General features: G+C 45.7%; 1 long non-coding RNA gene across 1 annotated transcript; it reads left to right on the top strand.

Moving 5' to 3' along the window:
- The first annotated feature begins 1,158 nt into the window (after positions 1–1,158).
- LOC308477269 lies at positions 1,159–22,392 on the top strand. Its single transcript, XR_013986423.1, has 3 exons — positions 1,159–1,304; positions 11,440–11,515; positions 22,176–22,392. It is a non-coding gene; the product is annotated as an uncharacterized lncRNA (long non-coding RNA).
- The last annotated feature ends 3,083 nt before the right edge of the window (positions 22,393–25,475 follow it).

Below are 25,475 nucleotides of genomic sequence, written 5' to 3'. Positions count from 1 at the left end.
CCTATTCAACTCAGTACATAACACAGGTGCAATCAATCAAATCAAAGTTGTCTATAAAAGCTGTAGGCTGAAGGGGCTCAGTGAGTTTCTTCACAAATGGAGGTACCAGATGCTGTGAGACTGTCGGCCAAGGGGTCTCTCTCGCTGCTCTACCTGGAGCTCCGGGCAGCTGAAGGGGAGATTGTGTGCGACTCCTCTCTGGTATGCTATAATTTGTGTTTTGTATGCCTGCTGCTATCTGTTAACCTTATGCAAATAAAGCATTGCTTATTCTTCATCCACTGGCGTGCTTATTGGCTCCAGATCCAGAAATAACCCTGCCCTTGGCAGAACATATACAGCGCTTTTTTTCTGGGGGGGACGCAGGGGAATGGATACTCCTAAAACATTTTGTGAATGTACTTTTGTCCATTTACTGTATTTATTTTTCCCGGTTTGAACTATAAAATGGTGATTTTCTTGAGTCAAAATGAGAGTATCCCCAGTCACTTTTTTTAGAAAAGAAGTACTGCATAGATACACACACACATATACATATATCCATTTTATTTTTATATATTTACAAACGGACACCTATATCTAGGTATGTATATTCTTGTATATAAACTTCCGCGGCCCACCCGCACCATCCTACCGCAAAGGGGCACGAGAGGAAGGCCACTGGGGGAGAAAGGCAGGTGAGGACGAGGCGGGGGGCAGGGCTGCACCCTGGGAGAGCGGGGTCGACAGAGAGAGTGGGTGGGAGAAAGAGAGAGGGCCAGCCTCGCTCGGCACGTCTCTGCTGGCCCAACGTCGCAGCGCCTCTTCCGCCCATTTCCCTCCCCTTCCTGTGCTCATGCCTCTCCTCCGGTGGCACCTCCTTCCGGTACCCCTGCCCTCGCGCAACATGGCGGCAGCACAGCCTCTTCCGCCCTTCCCCCACCCCTTCCTGTCCTCTCGCCTCTCCTCCGGTGGCACCTCCTTCCGGTACCCCCTGCCCTCGCCCAACATGGCGGCAGCACAGCCTCTCCCGCCCTTCCCCCATCCCTTCCTGTCCTCTCGCCTCTCCTCCGGTGGCACCTCCTTCCGGTACCCCCTGCCCCCACCCCTTCCTGTCCTCTCGCCTCTCCTCCGGTGGCACCTCCTTCCGGTACCCCCTGCCCTCGCCCAACATGGCGGCAGCACAGCCTCTTCCGCCCTTTCCCCACCCCTTCCTGTCCTCTTGCCTCTCCTCCGGTGGCACCTCCTTCCGGTACCCCTGCCCTCGCCCAACATGGCGGCAGCACAGCCTCTTCCGCCCTTCCGAGCTAGGAGTGCAGAAAAAGGTGAAACTGCCATGAAAAGGAGAGGAGGTGTGTGTGTGTGAGTGAGTGAGTGAGTGAGAGTGAGACAGGGAGCTTCCTAGTAGAGATGGAAGGGGAACCCAAGGGTCATCTAGTCCAACCCTCTGCAAAGAAGCTCAGAGCTACAATTCCCAGGTCTTCTTTGGGAATTCTATGGGAAGTAAGAGTTTCCATATTCATGAGCATTCACTTAGAGTGCGCTCATGTTTTTACCTTTTATTGAAAGCGGTCGCAAGTGACTTGGGTGGAGTATAAATAATAAAATTATATTGCTCCCGCTGCTGTTCTCTTAGCCTAACTCAAATCCAACCCAATACCAAACCTTAATCCTAATGCTCACCCTAACTCAAACCTAATCCTCACTCTAACCCTAACCTTAACCCAAACCTAAGCCTCAGTCTAAACCTAAACCTAATTTAACCCTAACCCTAAGTAATAAAATTATATTTCTTCTGCTGCTGTTCTTCTCTTACCGTAACTCAACCCCAACTCTAACTCCTAATCCTAATCCAACTCAAACCCAACTCTCACTGTAACCCTAACCTTTACCCAAACCTAATCCTAAACGCTTTGCTTCTTTTTGTGGTGTTTTGTGTTATTGCTTCATTTCGTAGGTTATGAGGCTTTCTTTGTTTCTTGTGGTGTTGCTTCATTTAGCAGTTTTTTAATTGGCTTTTGTGTTTCTTTTGGTATTGCATCATCGTCATAGGTTGTTTGGATTTCTGATTAATTTGCTTTGGATTTCTGGTAGCTCTGCTTCTTTATGATTTGTTTCTGTGTTTCTGGTGTTTTGGCTTGGTTATGTCATAAAATTGAAGAAATACCACCAGAAGCACAAAAACCAAGAAATATTCCCAAAATGAGGCAAAACCAGGAGACATGAAAACCAAGCCAAATCAATGGAAAAGAAACAATCTCACCCAAAACCGCAGAACCATTCAAAGTAAAAGAAGCAAAACAATTAAATGCAAAAAAACAAGCAAAACCACCCCAAATTAAACAAATCAGCAGAAAACAAAAAAGAAGCAGTAAAACCACCAATTACAAAGCAATGCCACAAGAAACTGGAAACCAGTTTTTAAAAAGCAAAACCAGAAACTCAACAAGCATGCAATTTATGGGAGTCCAAAAGCACTTCAAGCAACAGAAATTAACCAACATAGCATACTAGTTTTCACATAGTCTTGGGTTTCTGGTGAATGTGCTTCGTTTGCAGCTGGCTTCATTTCTTTTCCATTGGTTTAGCTTGTTTTTTGGACTTTTGCCTTATTGCTTCTTTTGAGAAGTTTTCTTGTTTTTGCATTCTGGTGGTAATACTTTTGAATGCTTTGGGGGTTTCTGGTGAATCTGCTTTGTTTGGGATTGGTTGGCTTCTTTGTCAGTTTCCATTGATGTTGCTTTTACATGGTTCTTCTGCTTCTTTTCAGTAGGTTTTTGTGTTTTTAGTGGTTGATTTCATTGTTGGAATGGTCATTAGACATTTCTGGTGGTTTTGCTTCATTTCTGGTGGTTTTCCTTTTTTTCTTGGGATTATCAGATCTCATACAAATTAATATTCTCAAAGGTGCAAAACCCAAATGTCAGAGTTGCTTCCAGATCCTAGCTCACAGAGGATCACGCTAGCCAGCGATCATTAAATAAAAGTCTTTATTGAGTTACAGTTTCCATTCTCAAGCTGCTGCGTGCAACCCTACGTCTAATGGTTAGATCGGCGAAGCCCCATCTGAGTCTCCGCCCCTTGTACACCAACTTAATATCCTAGCCTTGCTCCACCTTTTCCGCCTGACTGTTCTTCTCTGGGTCCCTCTGCCCCCCGGGGTCTCTTCCTTCCGGGATTCCTCTGACGCTGACGCTGACCCCCCTGACTCTTCTCCCTCCTTTCGGCGGGCTTTAGGACCTGGCTCCCTTTCCGGGCTGCCTACTGCGCCACCTTCCTGTGCATTTGAACTTGGCACGCGCGCCCAACCTTCCACCTTCCGTCTGACCGTTTCTTCGCTCCCCGATGGAGGTGTGGCCACTCCTGACTCGTGCCCTCCCCCCTGTTGTGAGCTGCCAGCGCTTGATCCCTGGCGCCCTTCCTCTTCCCTGCTCTCTGGCGGTGACGCTGGTCCTGATTTCCAACTGCTCCCCTCTGAGTCCCCTCTGGCTCTATCTTCCTGGGGTGTCCCCCTAGGCTCCCCCCTTGCCCTGGCCACTGGTGCTCCTTTCTGTGAATCTTCTGATTCACTGGAAAGACTCGGAGATCTCGGGTCGTCGTCATCACTCATCTTTTCTTCTGCCTCCTCTCCCTCGCTCTCTGTTTCCTCCCTTGCCCTTGCCTCTGCTCCTGAACCCCTGACATCCATCCCCCCCTCGAAGCCCCCTCTTCCCCCCTCCCCTCCTTCCGGTGCGGGATCTGGGTGCTGCCGTGTCAGGGGGACGAATGTCGGATACAGTTCGCTTCCCGTGGCGGGCCGCCATCCGAAGTCTTCCGGTTCTTCCTCCCTGCTCTCGTTGACGACGGTCACCTCCGCTTCCATCTCTGTGCCGCCGTGCTCGAAACCCGGGTCGTCCCCGAAAACGTCCATGTCCGTCTCTCCCTCGTTGCCTTCTGGAGACGTTGCTCGTCCTGGACCCTCCAGCCACCTTCTGCGGAACTGCTCCTCTGGTCGATCATCCCACCAATACGAGGGTTCTGAAGCAGATCCCGAGGGTGACCCCTCTGGGGAACGGGCGTCTCGTGTCGGTTCCTCGTCCGAGTCGAACCCCCGGAACGTGCTGGCTGAAAGCGTGGGCGTGAAAAGCCAGTCGTCGAAAAAGTCTGCTGGCATTGGCCTATGTGGGAAGAGGGCATGAAACTCTTCTTTGAGCAGAGGTTCGTCTAAAGCGTAGCCCGGCACCCAGCTGTTGGCACTGGCCGGGGTGCCCTCCTTGGCGAGAAGGTATTCTACCCCCTCTTCCCCCCATCTGGAGTCCAAAATCTCCGTGACTTCGTTGATGCGCTCCTCCTGTGCCACTCCCCCTTGCCCGGTTCTCTCTCGGAGCGGACCCGGTGCCGTTCCTGGTTCCTGAAACCTGTGAGGTGCCTTGTAGGGAGTGAGCACCGATCTGTGGAACACCGGATGCATTCTGGAACCCTCCGGAAGAGCCAGCCTGAAAGCCACCGGGTTGACCTGTTCGTCGACTTGGTAGGGCCCCAGTTGTTTATGCCCTAGTTTCTTCTTCGCCAACGACCTGGCCGGCACTGCGTGGGCTGCTAACCAGACCCAGTCTCCCACATGGATCTCTTCGCCAACCCTTCTGTGTTTGTCCGCTTGTACCTTGTATGCGTGTTTAGCCAGCTCCAGGTGCCGCCGCAGCTGATCGTGGACCTCCTGCAACTCCGACGCGAACGCATCTGCTGTCTGCGGCTCCCCCTCCCCCATTCTTTCCAGTCCCGGGAAGGTTCTAGGGTGCCTCCCGTTGTTGGCGAAGAACGGCGTGACCCCCGTGGACACGTGCTTCGTGTTGTTGTAGGCGAACTCGGCGAGAGGCAGGTAATCCACCCACGTCGCAGGCTGTTGATTCGCATAACATCTCAGGTACTGCTGCATGATGGCATTGACCCGCTCCGCTTGCCCGTTGGTCTGCGGGTGTCTAGCCGACGCCAGGTTGATCTTGACGTTCAGGAAGCCCATCAGCCTCTGCCAGAAGTTCGAGATGAACTGTCGCCCTCGGTCGGACAGAATAGACCGCGGCAGACCGTGAACCTTGAACACGTGGTCTATGAACAGTTTGGCGGTTTGTTCCGCCGTGGCCACCTTCGCACACGGAATGAAATGTGCCATCTTGGAGAACAAATCCACCACCACCAGCACAGCCGTCTTGCCCCTCGAGCTGGGCAGATCCGTGACAAAGTCCAGGGCCACTCTCTCCCATGGCTCGAACGGAGTTTGCAGCGGTTCCAGCAGTCCGGCCGGCGGTCTGTGCACTGGTTTGGACCTCTGGCAGGTGTCGCACCTCGCCACGTAGTCCGCGACTTCCCCTCTCATTCCGGGCCACCAGAAGTCTCTGGCTACTAATTCCACCGTCTTCTCCTTGCCAAAGTGCCCGGCAGTGGGCGCGTCGTGCAGCTGCTGCAGTACCTTGGCGCGAAGTTCGTCTCCCGGCACGTAGATGGCCCCTTTACGGATGAGCAAACCATCTCGCAGCTGGAACTCGTCGGTCGCTGCCGTGCCCCTGTGCACCTCTGCCATCTTTGCTTGCGCGAAGGAGTCATCCTGCAACGCTCGTCGCACCGCATCCAGGTCAACTGTCGCCGCCGCGCACGCCCACACTGTCGGTGCGAAGATGTGCATGGCGGCCGCTGGCTTTGCCTCCTCCAGATACTGTGGCTTACGGGAGAGAGCATCCGCCATGATGTTGGTGTCCCCCGGGACATATTCTATTCGGAAGTCGAAATTCGCAAAGAACTCAGCCCAACGTATCTGCCTCTGGTTCAGGAACTGTGCCGTGCGCCAGTGCTCTAGATTCTTGTGGTCCGTGCAGACCTGCACCGTGTGCTTGGCGCCGATCAGGAAGTGCCTCCACGCTTTGAACGCTGCATGAATGGCCAGCAACTCCCTGTCCCAGATGGTGTAGTTCTGTTCGGACTTGCTGAGCTTCCTTGAGTAAAACGCTCCCGGCCTCCAAACCCCCTGCGGGTCTTTCTGCAGCAGGACTGCTCCCACGGCTCTGTCTGAAGCGTCTGTCTCCACCCTCATCGGCCTGCTGGGGTTGACATGAAGCAGCTGCTCTTCCGACGCGAAGAGACGCTTGAGTGCCTGAAAGGACTGCTCCGCCTGCTCTGTCCAGATGAACTTCTTTTTCTTGGAGCTGAGCGTGTCCGTGATGGCCGCTGTCTGCATCGCAAAGCCTTTGATAAACTTGCGATAGAAGTTCGCGAAGCCGACAAACCGTTGGACCTCCTTCCGGTTGCGTGGGCTTTTCCAATCCAACACTGCTCGGACCTTGGCGCTGTCCATGGCGAGCCCTTTATCAGACAACTTGTAGCCCAGGAAATCCACCTCCGTCACGTCGAATTGGCACTTCTCCAGCTTGGCGTAAAGCCTATGTTGCTGTAGCCTGCTCAGCACTTCCTTGACGTGTCTGTCATGCTCCTGCTGCGATTCCGAAAAGATCAGGATGTCATCCAAGAAACAGACGCACGTCTTGTAGAGGAGCCCCGCCAACACGTGATGCATGAAAGCTTGAAAAACGTGGGAGCCATTTTGCAATCCAAAAGGCATAACTCTATATTCGTAGGTGCCCAGGGGCGTGAACATGGCTGTCTTCCACTCATCTCCCTCCCGCATGCGAATGAGGTTGTATGCCCCTCGCAGGTCCAACTTGGTGAACACTCTGCCCTTCCGTACCTTTGCGAGGAGGTCGTCGATTCGGGGCATGGGGAAGTCCGATGGCTTGGTCACACTGTTCAAGATGCGAAAGTCCACTACAAGTCTTTTTTGGGGCGTGTCCCGCTTCTTAACAAAGAATACCGGACTGCCCCCCACTGCCTTGGACTCTCGGATGAAACCGCGCTCCAAATTATGATCTATGAACTCTTTGAGTTCCTGCAGTTCGTCCTCAGACATGGAATACAGCTTCCCTTTGGGCAGCGCCGCCCCCGGCAGCAGGTCAATTTTGCAGTCATATGGTCTGTGGGGGGGTAGCCTGTCTGCCTCCTTCTCGCAGAAAACCTCCAAAAATTCTGCGTACTTGTGGGGAACCGCTTGCAGCGTGCCTAGCTGCAGCTGTGACTCCTCTTCCTCTCCTTCCTGCCTGGGCACGATGCAGTGTTCAGCGCAAAAGGAAGAGCCGAAGGTCAGCTGCCTCTGGTACCAAGCCAGCGTCGGGCTGTGCTTGTCCAGCCAACTCATGCCCAATACAATGGGCGTGTCCGATAGTTGAGTGACATTGAAGCTGATGATTTCCCTGTGATTCCCAAGTCGCATCACCATTGGTGGCGTCTGCTTCACCACTTGCCCCCCTAGCAGCTCCCTGCCATCCACCGTGACAACCTGCAGGGGCAGCGTGGCAGGCAGCAACTGTATAGCGTGCCGGTCGACAAAGTCCTGCCCTATAAAGTCCGCATTGCTTCCGGAGTCAATGGTGATTGGCACGTCCATGGTGATTCCATTGGGCAGCTGGAGCGACGCGGTGAGCCTCACTACCGGTTTGGGCGGGAGGGGGTCCATGGGCTGTAAAATCTCTGGGGACTGCTTCACTGACACGTCTGGCTGGGCCCCAGTGCCTCTTCCAACCAGACTCCGTCGTTTCCCTGCTGTGGTTGTCCTTGCTGCGTTGCTGCAGTTACCATTGCTGAGGCTGCAGTGTGCTTGTGGAGCCTCTGGGGACACTCTTTCGCCATATGCTGTGGATCATCGCAGATGTAACACTTCCTGTTCCCTCTAGGAGGCTTCGCTTTCACTGCTGCCGGTGCTAGGGCTCTGGCTGCTGACTGAGCCCTTGCACCTCCAACCTCCATAGGTTCCGCTCCTCCTCCTGGCGGAGGCGTGGATTGCGCATGCGCTGCTTCTCTGGGAAGGAAGGAGGAGCCCCTGGCTGGTTCGCGCCCTCCACGCCCTTCGCCACTGCTCCACGGACGTCCTTCCAGCCGCACCCCCACCGCCAGCGCCCTCTGAACGATCTCCTGCGTGGTCCGGGGTCTCTCCCCCCTCGCAATTTCATCTTTAACCGAGCCGTGCAATCCCTCCCAAAACAGGTCTCTTACAGGAGCCGAATCTCTGTCCCATTCCAGAGCACTGACCAAAGCGAAAAAGCGGGCATGGTACTGCCTTACGCTGGCCCTCCCTTGCTTCAGTCCATGTATCTGCTGCCGAGCAAGATCCACGTCAATGCTTGACAAAAAGCACCCATCCATCGCTTTAATAAAGGCATCCGCGTTTTGGAGCGCCGGATCCTTATCTCTCCACAAATTGCGCAGCCATGCTTTAGCATCTCCATGCAAATGGGACATGATGAATCCCACCTTCTCTTGCTCATCTCTAAAGTCTTTGTTCAGCAGTTGCAGTGCACACATTACATCTGCTCTAAAGTTGGGGTACTGTTGCAAATTCCCATCGAAGTGAGAGACCAAACCGCCTGTTCGTCTCCCCAACCCAATCCCCTCCGGTTTGGGTGTCAGTTGCCCTTGCTTCGTAAGCACTTCCAACCTGACCTGGAGATCCCTGTAGGCGGCAGCTGCGTCCTCCTCTCTCTTCCTGGATGCAAGAGCCTCGGCATTCAGTCGTGTCACTGCTTCTCTGAGTTCCACTATCTGCTGTTCGGCCGTCATGTTGTCTGCCGTTCGTGAGCTCGCTAGTAGGCACCCGCTTTCTCTCCTCTCCGCGAGGCTGTAGATGCCCACAATTTAGGAGATGGGGCTTACTGTCAGAGTTGCTTCCAGATCCTAGCTCACAGAGGATCACGCTAGCCAGCGATCATTAAATAAAAGTCTTTATTGAGTTACAGTTTCCATTCTCAAGCTGCTGCGTGCAACCCTACGTCTAATGGTTAGATCGGCGAAGCCCCATCTGAGTCTCCGCCCCTTGTACACCAACTTAATATCCTAGCCTTGCTCCACCTTTTCCGCCTGACTGTTCTTCTCTGGGTCCCTCTGCCCCCCGGGGTCTCTTCCTTCCGGGATTCCTCTGACGCTGACGCTGACCCCCCTGACTCTTCTCCCTCCTTTCGGCGGGCTTTAGGACCTGGCTCCCTTTCCGGGCTGCCTACTGCGCCACCTTCCTGTGCATTTGAACTTGGCACGCGCGCCCAACCTTCCACCTTCCGTCTGACCGTTTCTTCGCTCCCCGATGGAGGTGTGGCCACTCCTGACTCGTGCCCTCCCCCCTGTTGTGAGCTGCCAGCGCTTGATCCCTGGCGCCCTTCCTCTTCCCTGCTCTCTGGCGGTGACGCTGGTCCTGATTTCCAACTGCTCCCCTCTGAGTCCCCTCTGGCTCTATCTTCCTGGGGTGTCCCCCTAGGCTCCCCCCTTGCCCTGGCCACTGGTGCTCCTTTCTGTGAATCTTCTGATTCACTGGAAAGACTCGGAGATCTCGGGTCGTCGTCATCACTCATCTTTTCTTCTGCCTCCTCTCCCTCGCTCTCTGTTTCCTCCCTTGCCCTTGCCTCTGCTCCTGAACCCCTGACACCAAAAAACCTAGAAATGAAGCAAACTCACCATAAATCCAGCACCCAATCTGTTATGTATTAACCTTGGACCCTAGAATGCAACAACTGATTGGTCTTTTCCTGCAGGCCAATCAGGCTCCAAGAGGGAAGCAGAGTTAGCCAGTCAGACGGGACTCATTGTGTAAATAATGTATATAAAAGCCTGAGGTTGGGGGGGGGGGCAATAAAGAGCATGAAATACATACAAGACTCTGAGTATATTTCACAATCGTAATTTATATAAAAGAATCTATGAAATGAAAACCACAGAAAAAATTCAACATAATCCCCAAAACAAACCAGAAACAACAGAAACAAACCACATCCACCAAAGATGAGAAAACCAATTGAATAGAACCACAAGAAACCCACGCAGTAAACATCTCAGGGAAAGGCGAAATCACCCCCACACCATGCAAAACTAAGGTTTAACTGGCTTTGGGGTTTCTGCGCAATTTACCTTTTCCCTCTTGTTGGGGGTTTCTGGTGGTATTTCTTCTGCTTCTCACATTTCTGCTTCTTTTCAATTGGTTTTGGGATTCTGGTGAATTTGGATATGATTTGATTGAAGTCTCTGTCTGGCAATTTTCCTTTTTCATGAATTCCTTCCTTGTTGGGTTTCTGGTATCTCACTTTTGGTTTTCACATTTCTCTTAGTTTTGCTATGTTTCAGGTAGTTTGCTTATTTTTTGGAATTATCCAGTCTCATAAAAATGAAGCAATATCATTAGAAGCTTAAAAAGCATGAAAAAAACCCCAGGCACTAACCCTAACCCTGAACATCCACCTATCCCCTGCCCTAACCCTGATATTCTGGTCATCCATCTTGGGGATAACAATCTGGTGAGGTAAATTCAGTTGAGATCACTAAATATCTCCATCAGCTGTGCTTCCTCATCCCTGAGCTTATCATAGTTTGGTTTGGAATGTTGTAGAGGTGCTTATGGAGTGGGGGCAGCCTTCCTAAGAAGGTGGATGGGCAAGACATAAAGCTAATCATTCTACAACGACGTTTGTGTTTGAAAATGTGGCTGCTTATATCCCTCATGGCAGAATTATGTTCTGTGCCCCACAGTTGTATAGACCTGGTGGTATGCATCTTTCTGATTTGGGTTGTGACATGATTCTTAAGGATCTGCAAAGAGCTCTGTTTGAGCACTTGTGTGTTTGTGGGTGGAGGTGAACAAGCACACCTGCCCAGACTTAATTTGATTTGGTTACATTGGTCGAATCTGACTAGTTTTGCCGATCCTCAAGTTGTTATATTTAATAAATACAACCTATTTATCCACTTTTGGTTGTCTTGACTCTTCCTCCTGATGTGCTAGGAACCACTCCGTTTGGGGGGCACTGCAAAACATGCGGTTTTTACTGCAAACATTTTGCCAGACTTTGGCCTTGATTTGGAGTGAATCAGACGATGTTGGGTTTTGGGGTGACCTTATGACCCCTGTCAGTTACTTGGTTTGTCGGGCAAAATGCTACAAAAATGCTACAATGTCTGGCAAAATGCTACAAAACTTTTGCCAGACTTTGGCACCAGTTTGGAGTGAATCGGACAATGTTGGGTTTTGGATATTAATTATGAACCCCGGTTTGATGTATCAATTACTCTGTTTATGGGGTGTTACAAAATGTGGGGGTTTTGCTGCAAAACTTTTGCCAAACATCAGTTTTGATGGGATCCCTGATTTGGGGGTTTGTAGTTAAATGAAGCATTCTTTCAGTGCTTCTCGGGAAATGTGCAGTTTCTGTCAGATCAAACTAATACTACTGGATAAAATTATATGGTTGTTGATTATCAGACAGTTCTCCCATTTATCAAGGAAAACGTCTGTTATGGGTGGCTTTTGCTTGGTGTGTGTGACTGTTGACAGACAGATTTGAAAAGGAACACAGCTTCCTCTGTATGTCTCACAGTAACTTACTGGCCTTTTTGATTATGCAGTCGGCTCACCCAACACTTCCAGCTGGATTCCGAGGACAGGAAATGATTCTGCTAAAGGCTTTCTGTGAATATACCGGTAATTCCAGTTGATTTGTTTTAATGGTCACATAAAGGCACTTTCTTTGGTTATAAAATGATGTTGTGAGTCTTATATCTGAGCAGTCAATAAACTCCCTCCCCCACAGAAACGCTTGTCTTACTTCTTCTTCTTCTTGGCATCCATACTTACATGTTTGTTTAAAGAAAGACTAACCCCACCCCGAACCCCACCTCCAGCTTTCATCTTATTATTCTAGTGACTAGTCAGTGTTCATAGCAACAGTTGCTTGTGTTACTAGACAAACTGCCCTGAAAGACAGTTACTATGAACTACATGTGTCTTCTTGATATATAAAGTTGTTGCTAGTTTCTGCAAAACACTTCTTTCAACAATCTTTCAACAAGAAATAAATGAATAGGAGGCTGCTCTAAGGAAGAAGTGTGATTACATCTGGAATATCAGACTCTCTGTATTTTTGTTTATTTACTTGATTTAGGGGTGGCTGCTTCACCCCCTGGCTATGCCCATGTCCCCAACTAACTGAGCTTCTTGGGATCATCCTGTCATGCTGTGAGCTACTACATTATCCTGCACTTTACAGAACCTTCCTTAGAGAATAAAAAACTGAGGCAAATTTCCAGTCTAAACAGGCTACACAAAAAGAAACAGCAGCGATTCTTTACACGGACACTGGCACCAGAGCCTGCAATAAACCCAGATGCCAACTTTGCTGCCACATACACCCGGACAACACCATTACTGGCCCCAACAACATCACACATACCATCTCGGGACTATTTAATTGCTCATCGTCTAACATTGTGTATGCCATCAAATGCCAACAGTGTCCTTCAGCTCTCTATATTGGACAAACAGGCCAAACCTTACGCCAAAGAATAAACGGACATAAATCTGACATCAAGAATCACAAAACAGAGAAACCAGTAGGAGAACACTTCAATCTCCCAGGACATTCTATACAAGATCTCAGAGTAGCTGTTTTACTACAAAGGAATTTCAGAAATAGACTGGAAAGAGAAGCTGCTGAATTACAACTCATTACCAAACTTAAAACAATGGAGAAACCTGGTCTGAACAGAGACATCGGATTCTTATCTCATTATACATGACTAAGCCATTTCTCACCTTCTCACCCCATGCCTTTTCCTGTAAGACCTATTACAGTCATTAAGAGTCGTCAACAGGCTCATCTCAGCTATCTGCCAATCTCCGATTCCCACCACCCTTCTAAGTAATACCCCTCCCCACCTTCTCAATATATAGAAGGATCTGGTAACTTCTGTTTCAGTGTATCTGAAGAAGTGTGCATGCACACGAAAGCTTATACCAAGAACTAACTTAGTTGGTCTTTAAGGTGCTACAGGAAGGAATTTTTTTACAGCGATTCTTTATGTATGACTTGTGCTTGAGCGCCTGATATCTCAGAAAATCAACATCAGTGTTGGGGTGGGTGCGTCAGGGCATTTCCAAAATGTTATGATAGATGGAACCATGGGTGTAGCCAAGGGGGGGGGGGCGCAAATAAATAAAAATAAATAAAAATACATAGCTAACTGACGTTCTGCACCCCCTAACAAAAGGCCTGCCCCCACTAACAAAAATCCTGGCTATGCCCATGGATGGAGCCAACTACAGTAATTCTGGTTTTGTCCCCACCCAGAAGTGTAGCATGTGTGGGCTGTTGGGGGCACAAATGTGGCCCCGTGGGCCCTGGGCACAATTGTGTCAGGGGGCACAAACAGGTAACCCCACAGCAGGCTCCCTCATTGGTGCCTGGCTCCGTGTGAGAAGGAGCTGACCTAAGCTGCTGTGCTTCTGCTGGTCACAATTTCACCCAAAATCTGACGTTCTGCATTTCACTCAAAAATGCTGCCAAACTGTTGCAAATGCTCCCCTGAAAGGTTTTTCGGTGGAAACAACAGGGTTTTTATCATCGGAAAAACCCTCGACGTCTTAACTTGCGGAAAAATAATTTTTTAAAATAATCCCTAACCCCAACCCCAACCCCTAAACCCTAACCCTAACCCTAACCCTAACCCTAACCCTAACCCTAACCCTAACCCTAACCCTAATCCTAACCCAATCAAAGCTTATTCGTCTTCTTTCTATGCATATGGCAGCAAAAACAACCATTTTTCCTGTGTTTCGGATTATTTCACTTCACTTTGTGATTTTTGGGTGCACAAAGAACCTGAAACCTGGTGAAAATATCCAATAAAAGCTTATTCGTCTTCTTTTTATCCATATTGAACTAAAAGAATTCTATTTTGCTTTATTTGACATTACATGACTTCGTTTGTGACTTTTGGTTGACTATGCATCCACACCCACAAAATAGAAAAAAAGATAAATACGCCCAAACAAAGCTTATTCATCTTCTTTCTCCGCAAGCTGACAAAAAAACGTTTTTATCTACTTGCACTTTGATGTGCTTTCGAACTGCTAGGTTGGCAGGAGCTGGGACCATGCAACCGGAGCTCACCCCATCGCGGGGATTCGAACCCCCCAACCTTCTGATCGGCAAACCCTAGGCTCTGTGGTTTAACCCACAGCGCCTCCCGCGTCCCCTTTCTTTTTTAAAAAATTACTTTTTTATTCAAAATTAAAACAAAACGTATTATCCAGAAACATATCATCCTTATTTCCCCCTTTTTTCCTCCCTCCCTCCCTCCCCCCTCCCCCCACAGGACCCACCCACCCCCACCCTTCGACTCCCCTCAGTTCCAGTCTTTGATTTCTCTAAAAATGTTGTTTTTTGCATGTTACACAGTTGTATTTATCCTCAAACTGTTTAAGTAATAATTATCAATAAGAAGTTTGTGAATGTTTATTCAACCAGCCAAGGAGTCCAGTTCGCTTTGTTGTGTCTTCAAATACTTTGTAAAGGGTTTCCATTCATCTTTAAAGTCACAGTTATCCTTGTGCCGTGGCTTGTATGTCAGTTTTGCCAGTTCTGCATAGTCCATCAATTTTTTTGCCATGATTCTTTAGTTGGGGTTTCTTCAGTCTTCCATCCTTGTGCTATTAAAACTCTCGCGGCCGTTGTCGCATACATGAAGATGTTTTTCAGCTTTTTTGGCAGATCTTTCCCTACAATCCCTAATAAAAATGCTTCAGGTTTTTAAACAAATGTTAAATGGAACATTTTCTTCAATTCGTTATATATCATTTCCCAAATTTTTTAAATTACCTTACAATCCCACCACATATGATAAAATGTCCTCTCCTTTTCTTTACACTTCCAATGTAGATTTGAACTAGTTTTGTACATTTCCCCTAACTGCACTGGTGTTATATACCATCTGTACATCATCTTCATGTAATTCTCCTTCAGTAGGGAACAATCTGTAAATTTTAAATCAGTTTTCCATAATTTTTCCCAGTCTTCCATCATAATGTTGTGACCTACATCTTGGGCCCATTTAATCATAACTGATTTTACCTCTTCATCTTTCGTCTCCCATTCTAATAGTATGCTGTATACGGCCTTCAGTAATTTCACTTTCCCTTCAATCACTTCTGTTTGAAACCTAGATCTTGTATAACTAAATCCTTTCTTGCTGTCTTCTTTATGTGTTTCATATAGTTGTCGATAATGCAACCAACTCTGAAAGTGGTCTTTGATCTCATCATAATCTCTTAATTTCCATTTTCCATCATGTTCCTTTAATAAATCAACATATGTGAGTCATTTTCCTTTCTTTCCAAGTGGTTTGAGCAGTAATGAAAGTCTTTTGTTTCAATAAGTCTTTGTATCTCTCCCATACTCTCATTAGTGATTTCCTGATTATATGGTTGTAAAAACTTCTATGAACCTTCCCTTTCCCGTACCATAAGTATGTGTGCCAGCCGAATCTGTTGTCATGTCCTTCCAGTTCTAATGCCTCTTGCTTAATCCAATCTCATCCAGTCCCTGATCCATACCAAACAAACAGATTCATAATACAATTTAAGGTCTGGGAGGGCAAACCCGCCTCTATCTTTTATGTCTGTAAGTATTTTATGTTTTATCCTTGGCCTTTTGCCCCCCCCCCGATAGATTTTGAAATCTCCTTCTGCCATTTTTTAAAACATTCATCTTTCGGGATGACTGGTATGGGTTGAAAAAGAAATAGCATTTTTTGGGGGGCCGCTAGGGGCACTTTGGAAGATGGCCGACAATACCATCTCTCCGGCTCACACGAGGTAATTAAGAGGCTAATGATGGGAGTAAATTAGCCTCCCCATTTTCCCAGGGGATGGGGAAACGCTGCCTCGTCCGCAGTTGCCAATAAATCACCCCCGAGTTTGAAAGACTTTTGGATCAGCGTGAAAATCCACACAGGACTATAACAATGTTTGCTTCAACTTGCTTGTGGAGATAACTCAGAGATTATTAAGAAGAAAAATAATAACAACAAGAAGATTGGAAGACGGAGACTTCCGGGCTGGTGCCTCCGGTAATGGCGGAATTCCTCTGATCAGGAGGAATTTGCCCCGTGGGAATCTGGGTCTGGCCGCCACGGCGAAGGCGGAGACCCACAAAAAATCACAGGCGGGAGAAGCCTGTGAGCGTGGGATTCGGCGGGCACCCTTTGCGCCTCCCCTACTCGCGGGGAAACCCAGCTTCGGGGGCGACGTGGGGTGAGCGGTGTGGTGCTTTGAATCATCTGCTTCTTCCACGGAGCGAAGCCGCATAGCTGTTGCCAGAGAGCGCTGACTTTTTCCTGTGGACAATTTGACTTTAAAGTAATTACCTGCGAGTAGAGCTGAAGCGGGAGAATTGGATTTTTAAAAGTTTAATTTGGTATTGTAACGGGGAGGCTCAATACAGGAAGTCCGCCTTCCCCTTTTGAAAATAGACTGAAGCAATGAGGCTGCAAGCTGAAGCCTTGGAAAGCCTTTTGTAAAAGACTAAATTTCCATCGGTAAAGAACATTAACCCCCCCCCTTGGAGGCAGGAGAAGGGGGGGGGAGTTGTGGACTGAGTATGTCTGCAGGAGAGAGCGAAGAGAGCTAAAATACCGCTGCTCTGACCCTGGAAACGGGCTGCTAGCAGGACTGACGTCTTTTGGAATGTTCATTGACAGCGTTTAGAACGTTCATTGACAGCTAGCTAAATAAGAGAAATACATTGTTTCTACTGTCTCCGGTTGCTTCTAAAAAGCAGTAAAAGTAACTGAAAAACTGAAACTAACTTTGGATTGTTTGAACTGTGTTTAAAAGAGGACATTACTGACTAATATAAATAGAAACTGTTTCCCCCTAGTGGAAGCCTTTGAAACTGGTTGGTTTACAAGAGCTGGGTTGGGGGAATTTCCAGCTGCAAGATAAACTGTGAGACTCTGGGACTGACCTTGAATCTTTTAAGTGTTATGGCAAATGGGAAGGAAAAAACAGACCAGTCAACTGCTGAAAAAACATTAAGGTCTGGGAGGACTTGGCACCAACCCAGGAGAGGCTCAACATCAGGCCCCCCTGCTTCTTCTGCTGCTGCTTCTGTACCAGTATATTCGAAACCAAGAGGAATGTCGACAGAAGAGGCCTTAGCGGTTGCATTAAATAAGATAAATGATTCACTGGAACAGCTTAACAAGAAAGCAGATGCGACAAATGCGAAAGTGGATGTTGCAACCATTAAAATCGACCTAAATACAGAAAGTATAAATAATCTGGGACAAAAGGTGAATACCAATACAGAAACCATCCAGAAATTGATACAGGAATCTACTTTGATATGGCAGACTGCGGAGGAAGCCAGGGAGAAAGCCGTTGCTGCTGAATGTAAAGTAACACAACTGGAGAGAGCGAGAGTCCCAGCCCTACAGAGGCAACTTGATGAACATAAGTTGACGCTTGCTATGATTGAACTTAAAGAAAAACAGACAAATCTGAGGATCAGAGCCCTACTTGAATTGGAGAAGGAAAGTTTGACAGACTTTCTCACACAGGAATTTGCAGACTTTTGGGACTTGGACTTGGGTCAAGAAGAGTTTAGAATTGTGAGGGCCTTCAGACTTGGAAGAGGAGGGAAAAAAGAGAAGAATAGAATAAGAGACTGCTTGATCACCCTTCGAACTAAAGAAGAGAGAGATAGAATCTTGGGTTGGCATTACCAGAAGAACCTAGAAGTACAACAGTCAAGAGTGGAAATTTTTAAAGACGTCCCGAAATATCTTTTGGATCTTAGGCCTAACTACAGAGATATTGTTGCCCTGCTGAGAAGGAACAAAATCATCTTTAGGTGGGAATTCCCCCAAGGTCTATCCTTCAGTTTCAAAGGAAGGAAAATAAAAATAAGATCAGTAGAAGATAAAGTTTTTGCATAAATACGAAGAAGATCTGCAGAAGGGACTTGGAAAAGAGCCAGGAGCATCGGACAGAAGATCATCAGATAGAGGACTAGAGCAAAAAGCATCGAAGATCACCAAACAGGGGAATATTGGATATATCAGCATTATCCTTTGGATTGGATCTCCCAGTGAACGTGTCACCACTACCACCAACAGAAGAAGAGCAAGCATTGGGTGCAGTTGGAGGAATATCAGTGTAATTACATGATGGCGTTGCAGGTTTTGAGCTGGAATGTGAATGGATTAAATTCCCCAGAAAAAAGGCGGAGAGTCTTTCATTTATTGAAAAAAGAACATTTGGACTTGATTTGTTTACAAGAAACACATGTGATAAGGCTACACAGGAAGATATTGAGTAATAAAAGACTGGGCCAAGAATTTATCTCATCAGATAAAGTTAAAAAAAGAGGAGTGGTCCTTTATGCAAAGGAGAGCCTATCACCGAAATTCATATTCAAAGATGACCAAGGAAGATTTGTTGCAATTGAAATTCAATCACAAGGAGAGAAATTTCTGATTGTAGGTATTTATGCACCAAATGAAGGAAAATCGGAGTTCTTTTAAGAAGCTACACGAGACTCTGATGGATTATATGGACTATAATATGATCTTGATGGGAGATATGAATGGAGTGGTGTCTACAAATATGGACAAGGCACAGAGACAGGTAGTCACCAAAGATGGTAGACTACCAAAAACCTTTTTTGACATGACTGAAAATATGGACTTAGTTGACATTTGGAGAATGAAGAACCCTCTGGGAAGAGAGGGAACCTTCTTCTCTGAGGCTAAAATGACATGGACAAGAATTGACCAAATCTGGGTAACTAGGAGATTGGCTCTGAAGATCAGTAAAGTGGAGATTTGCCCCAAAACTTGTTCCGACCATAATGCTGTGAAGATGGAAATGAAATTGACGCCAATTGGTTCCTTTAGATGGAGGATGAACGACACTTTGTTCAGGAACGAAGAGGTGACCAAGAAGGCCAAAAAAACTCTAAGAGATTATTTCGAGATAAACATGAATACTACAGTGGAAAAAAGAGTAATTTGGGTTATGAGAGGATTCCTAATACAATTAATTTGGGTTATGAGAGGATTCCTAATACAACAGAATGCAATTAAGAAGAGAACTCAGAATGAAAAAAAGGATAAAATCCTGGGGAAAAGGAGAAGGAAAGAGAGAAGAAATTGAGAGCAAAACCAAAGTCACAGGAGATCCTGAAAGAGATAAAGTTATACCAAGTACAATATACGAAGCTGATGAATCAGGAAATAGAATGGAAGATTAAACAGATGAGGCAAAAGACATTTGAATCGGCAAATAAGTGTGGAAAATTGTTGGCCTGGCAAATGAAAAAAAGACAAAAACTCAATACTATTACGAATTTGGAAGTGGAAGGAAAGAATATACAGAATCCAGTGGAGATCAGGAAGTGTTTTCAGAGGTATTTCAAACAACTTTATACACAGGAGAAGCAGAAAGAAATGGACATTGATCGATTTTTGAAAATAAATGGACTACACAAAATCTCTCAGGAAAAACAGCTAATGTTGAATTACAAAATAACGGATCAGGAGGTGGAAGGGGCCATCCAGAACATGCAATTAGGTGAATCTCCAGGACCAGTTGGTTTGACTTCAAGATATTACAGATCTTTGAAAGAATGGTTAATACAACCATTGAAGGAAGTCTGCAATGAAATATTGGAAGGGAGAAAGGCACCAGAGTCGTGGAAGGAAGCTTACATTACACTTATACCGAAAACAGAGACTGAAAAGACACAGCTCAAGAACTACCGCCCTATATCGCTGCTTAATGTGGATTACAAAATTTTTGCAGATATTTTGGCTAAAAGATTAAAAAAGGTATTAGTAGAAGAAATTCATAAAGACCAAGCGGGCTTCCTCCCGGGCAGACATTTGTCTGACAACATGAGAAATATAATTAATATTCTAGAAAAATTACAAGTGAATATTAATACTAAGGCAGTCTTGATATTTGTGGATGCAGAGAAAGCCTTTGACAACATTTCTTGGAGTTTTATGAAGAAGAATCTACAGGGAATGGGGGTAGGTCAAGGTTTTGAAAATGGTATAGGTGCAATTTATTCAGAACAAAAGGCAAAATTAATTGTGAACAATGTAGTGACAGAAGAGTTTAAGATTGAGAAAGGGACACGACAAGGTTGCCCAATTTCTCCATTGCTTTTTATATCGGTCCTTGAGGTTTTGTTAAATATGATTAGAAAGGACCAAGAGGTTAAAGGTATACAAGTGGGAGCTAAACAGTACAAATTGAAAGCATTTGCTGATGACTTAGTATTGACTTTACAGGAGCCAGAATCTAGTACCAAAAGGGTATTGGAACTGATTCAAGAATTCGGACAGGTAGCAGGTTTTAAGTTGAACAAGATGAAAACTAAGGTTTTAGAGAAAAACTTAACTGTGAATGAGAGAGAGAAGTTTCAGGAGGAGACAGGACTAACATTGGTTAAGAAAATGAAATATTTAGGGGTTAACATGACTGTCAAAAATGTGAATTTATTTAAGGATAATTATGAAAAATGTTGGATTGAAGTGAAAAAGGATTTAGAAATATGGACAAATTTGAAGTTATCATTGTTAGGCCGAATTGCTGTAATAAAAATGAATGTGTTGCCAAGGATGTTGTTTTTGTTTCAAACATTGCAAATTTTGGATAAGATGGATTGTTTCAAGATGTGGCAGAAAGATATTTCCAGATTTGTTTGGCAGGGCAAGAAGCCTCGAATAAAATTTAAGATATTAACTGATGCCAAAGAAAGAGTTGGATTTGCCCTGCCAGATCTTAAACTTTATTATGAATCAGCTGCTTTTTGCTGGCTGAGAGAATGGCTGCTTCTTGAAAACACCGACGTGTTGGATCTAGAAGGTTTCAATAATGTATTTGGTTGGCATGCATATTTGTGGTACGATAAGGTAAAAGTATATAAAGCGTTTAAGAATCATATTGTTAGAAAAGCATTGTTTAATGTATGGATAAGATATAAAGATTTGTTAGAAAAGAAAACCCCAAGATGGTTGTCACCAATGGAAGCGAAGGCACAGAAAAAACTCAATATGGAGGCCAAATGGCCGAAATATTGGGAAATTCTGGATCAAGATGGAGACAGAATAAAATTGCAGAGCTTTGAAAAATAGAAAAATAAAGTGCGAGATTGGCTCCATTATTACCAAATAATGGAGGCATACAATTTGGACAAAAAAGTTGGTTTCCAGGTGGAAAAATCAAAATTGGAAACAGAATTGTTAGATCCAAAAATTAAGAATTTGTCAAGAATGTATAACTTGCTGTTGAAATGGAACACTCAGGATGAAATGGTGAATCAGCTATGATTAAATGGGCACAAGATGTTGGACATAACATAATGATGGCCGACTGGGAACAGTTATGGACCACAGGTATGAAATTCACGGCATGTAATGCCCTAAGAGAAAATTTAATGAAAATGATTTATAGGTGGTACATGACACCAGTCAAGCTTGCAAAAATTTACCATTTGCCCGACAATAAATGTTGGAAATGTAATGAGACTGAAGGTACATTCTTTCACCTTTGGTGCACATGCCCAAGGATTAAGACATTCTGGGAGATGATTTATAACGAAATGAAAAAGGTATTCAAATATACCTTCCTGAAGAAAGCAGAGGCCTTTCTCCTGGGCATGGTCGGCCAATTGGTGCCAAAGAAGGATAGAACTTTTTTTATGTATGCAACAACAGCAGCAAGAATACTCATCGCGAAGTATTGGAAGACACAAGATTTACCCACCCAGGAAGAATGGCAGATGAAGTTGATGGACTATATGGAACTGGCGGAAATGACTGGCAGAATCCGAGACCAGGGAGAAGAGTCGGTGGAAGAAGACTGGAAAAAGTTTAAAGACTATTTACAGAAATACTGTAAAATTAATGAATGTTAGAAAAATGTTGGAATGAAGTTATATGGCTTTAGTAGAAATGTTATAAGGAATTAAGTATAAATAGATTAATAGAGAATTAAAGGGAAAAATAAGGTTAGAATGTGTTAAGATAATTATAGGATAGAAAACAGAGGAAGATGGAAAGGAATTGCTGAAACAATTAACAGAAGTGGAATACAAAAAGGGAGGTGTGAGGAGGTTGTGGAAATAAGTGAATGAAAGATAAGATAGAGAAATTGTTTGATGTGTTTAACTGTTTTTGTTTTGTTTTGTTAGTTTAATGTGTTAGTGTTATGTAGTGTTTTTGTATTGTATTGTATTGTTTTTGTAGTGTTTAAATTGTTGGAAAAGTAATAATTTTTTTTTTTTTTAAAAAAGAAGATTGGAAGACGGGATTTGTAAAGGATAACAGCAAAGAGACAGAAAGATGGGACATGTGAACATCAAAGCAGCAGAAATATGAGATGATTGGACCCTTTCCTAACTCGAAGCATGGATACCCCCAACAAAAATTTAAAATTCAACTAAATATTTGGAGTTTATTATGTATTGGTATAATTTGGAATTAATGTGATATGATTGGTTTGTTAATTGGAAATTTAATAAAAATTATTTAAAAGAAAGAAAGAAAAAGAAATAGCATTTTTGGCAACACATTCATTTTAATTGCCGATATTTTTCCTAACATTGAGAGATTCATTCTGCTCCATATTTCTAAATCTCTTTTTACCTCAAGCCAAATTTTTTCATAGTTATTTTTAAATAGGTTTCTTAACCAAATCCCTAAATATTTAACCTTTTTATGGACTTCAATCTCAATGTTTTGTTCTAATTCGGTTCTTTCTTCTTCCTTCATGTTTTAAACTAATAATTTAGTTTTATTCCTATTTAGCTTAAATCCTGCCACTTCCCCAAATTTCTGAATTTTTTCTATTACTTTAGGGAGTGAAGTTTTAGGTTCTTCCACTGTTATCACTAAGTCATCTGCATACGCTTTTAACTTGAATTCACTTTTCCCAGTTTTTACACCTATATCTGCTCCTATGTTTTTGGCAAGTACTTCCAAGACCAAAATAAACAATAATGGTGATAATGGGCATCCTTGTCTTGTTCCTTTTTGGATCTTACATTCATCTGTTATCACCTGATTTATTAGTTTGGCTTTTTGTTCTGAAGAGATTGCTGCTATTCTTTTTAAAAACTTAGAACTTCCTTCACTCTCTCTCTCTTTCTCCCCCTAATTTCCTCTCTCTCCTCTCTCTTTCTCCACCTCCCTCCCTCCTTCCCCCCTCCCCCTCTCTCTCTGTCTCTCTTTTTCTTTGTCTCCCTCTCCGTCCCTTATCTCACTCTTTCCGCTTTCTTCTTTCTCCCTCTCCCCCCCCTCTCTCTGTCTCCCTTCCTTCTCTCTCTCTCCCTCCCTTCCTTCTCTCTCTCTTTCTCTCCCTTCATTTTCTCTCTCTCTCTTCCCTCTCTCTCTCCCTCCCTCCCTTCTCTCTCTTTCTGTCTTTCTCTCCCTTCCTTCTCACTCACTCTCTTTCCCGCTCTCTCCTAATTTCCTCTCTCTCTCTCTCATCTCTCTCTCTCCCTCTCCCTCCCTTCTCTCTCCCTTTCTCTCTTCATTCTCTCTCTCTCTCTATTTGTCTCTATTTCTCGCTCTCCCCTAATTTCCTCTTTCTCTCTCTCCTCTATCTTTCTCCAGCCCCATCCCTTCTCTCTCTCTCTGCCGTTTGTCACTTTCTCTCTATCTCTCCCTTCCTACTCTCTCTCACTCCTCCTTCTTCTCTCTCCCCGCTTCCTTCTTTCTCTCTCTCTGTCTCCCTTCCGTCGCTCTCCTCTCTCTCCCTTCTCTCTCCTTCTCTTCCCTCCTTTTCTATCTCTATTTCTATCCCTCCTTTTCTATCTCTATCTCCTTTTCTATCTCTATCTCTATCTCTATCTTTTCTATCTCTATCTCTTTCTCCCTCCTCATTCTCTTTCTCCCTCTCTCTTTCTCCCTTCTCTCGCTCCATTCCTTCTCTCTCTTTTTTCTCTCCCCCCCTCCCTTAGAATCATAGAGTTGGAAGAGACCACAAGGGCCATCGAGTCCAACCCCCTGCCAAGCAGGAAACACCATCAGAGCATCCCTGACATATGGTTGTCAAGCCTCTGCTTAAAGACCTCCAAAGAAGGGAGACTCCACCACACTCCTTCGCAGCAAATTCCACTGTCGAACAGCTCTTACTGTCAGGAAGTTCTTCCTAATGTCTCTCTCCCCTTCTCTCTCTCTCTCTCTCTCTTTCTTTTTCTCCCTCTCCCTCTCTCCCTTCCTTTTCTCTCTCTCTCCCTCTCCCTCTCTCTCTCCCTCTCCCTTCCTTCTCTCATTATCTCTCTCTCTTTCTTCTCTCGCTCTTTATCTCCTTTCATTCTCTCTCTCTCTCCCTCTCCCTCTCCCTCCCTTCTCTCTCTCTCTCCCTTCCTTCTCCCTCTCCCTTCCTTCTCTCCCTCTCTCTTTCTCTCCCCCCCAAATTTCCTCTTTCTCTCTCTTCCTCTCCCGCCCTCTCTCTCTCTCTCTCTCTCCCTTCTCTCCTCTCTCTCCTTCCTTTCTCTTGCTCTCCCTCCGCTTCCTTTCTTTCTTCCCTTCCTTCTCTTCTTTCTTTCTGTCTCTGCCTCTTCCCTTCCTTCTCTTCCTCTCTCTTTCTCCCTCCCTCCTCTCTCTTCATTCCTTCTCTCTCTCTCCCTTCTCTATCTCTCTCTACCTCTCTCCCTTCATTTTCTCTCTCTTTCCTCTCTCCCTCCCTCCCTTCTCTCTCTTTCTCTTCCTTCCTTCTCACTCACTCTCTTTCTCGCTCTCCCCTCATTTCCTCTATCTCTCTCTCTCCTCTCTCTTTCTCCCTCTCCCTCCCTTCTCTCTCTCCCTCTCTCCCTCTTTCTTCTCTCTCTCTCCATTTATCTCTCTCCCCCTCTCTCCCTCTCCCTCCCTCTCTTCTCTCTCTCTCTCTCTCTCTCTCTCTCTCTCTCTCTCTCTTTCTCTCCCTCACTGTCCCTTCTCTCTCTCTGCAGTCCTTCACTCTCTCTATCTCTCCCTTCCTTATCTCTCTGCCATCCTTCATTCTCTCGATCTCTCCCTTCCTACTCTCCTTCTTCTCTGTCTCTCTCCGCTTCCTTCTCTCTCTCTCTCTCTCTGTCTTTCTCCCTTCCTTCTCTCCATTCCTTCTCTTTCTCTCTCTCCCTCTCTTCCTTCTCTCTCTCCCCCTTCTCTTTCTCTTTCTCTCCTTCTATCTCTCTCTCTCATCCTTTCTCTCTCTCTCTTTCTCCCTTCTTTCTCTCTCTCCTTCCTTCTCTCTCTCCCGCTCTTCCTTCAGTCTCTCTCTCCCTTTCATATGTCTCTTTCTCTCTTTCTCCCTCTCCCTCCCTTCTCTCTCTCCCTCGCTCCTTTCCTTCTCTCTCTCTGCCGTCCTTCACGCTCTCTCTATCTCTCCCTTCCTACTCTCTCCTTCTCTCTCTCATTCTCCATCTCTCTTTCTCTCTTCCTTCGCTTTCTCTCTCCCTTCCTTTCTTCTCTCTTTCCCTTCCTTCTGAGCTCTCCCCTTCTCTCTCTTTCCCTTTATTCTCCCTCTCTCTCTCTCCCTTCTCTCTCTCTGTCTTTCTCCTTCCTTCTCTGTCTCTCTCCCCTTCTCTCTCTCTCTCCTCCTTCTCTCT

The sequence above is a fragment of the Podarcis pityusensis genome (genome assembly GCF_964106645.2).
Source record: "Podarcis pityusensis genome assembly, chromosome: 5".
NCBI lineage: Eukaryota > Metazoa > Chordata > Lepidosauria > Squamata > Lacertidae > Podarcis > Podarcis pityusensis.
Note: the sequence above shows the minus strand (reverse complement) of the source record. Positions and strands in the feature narration are given on the sequence as shown.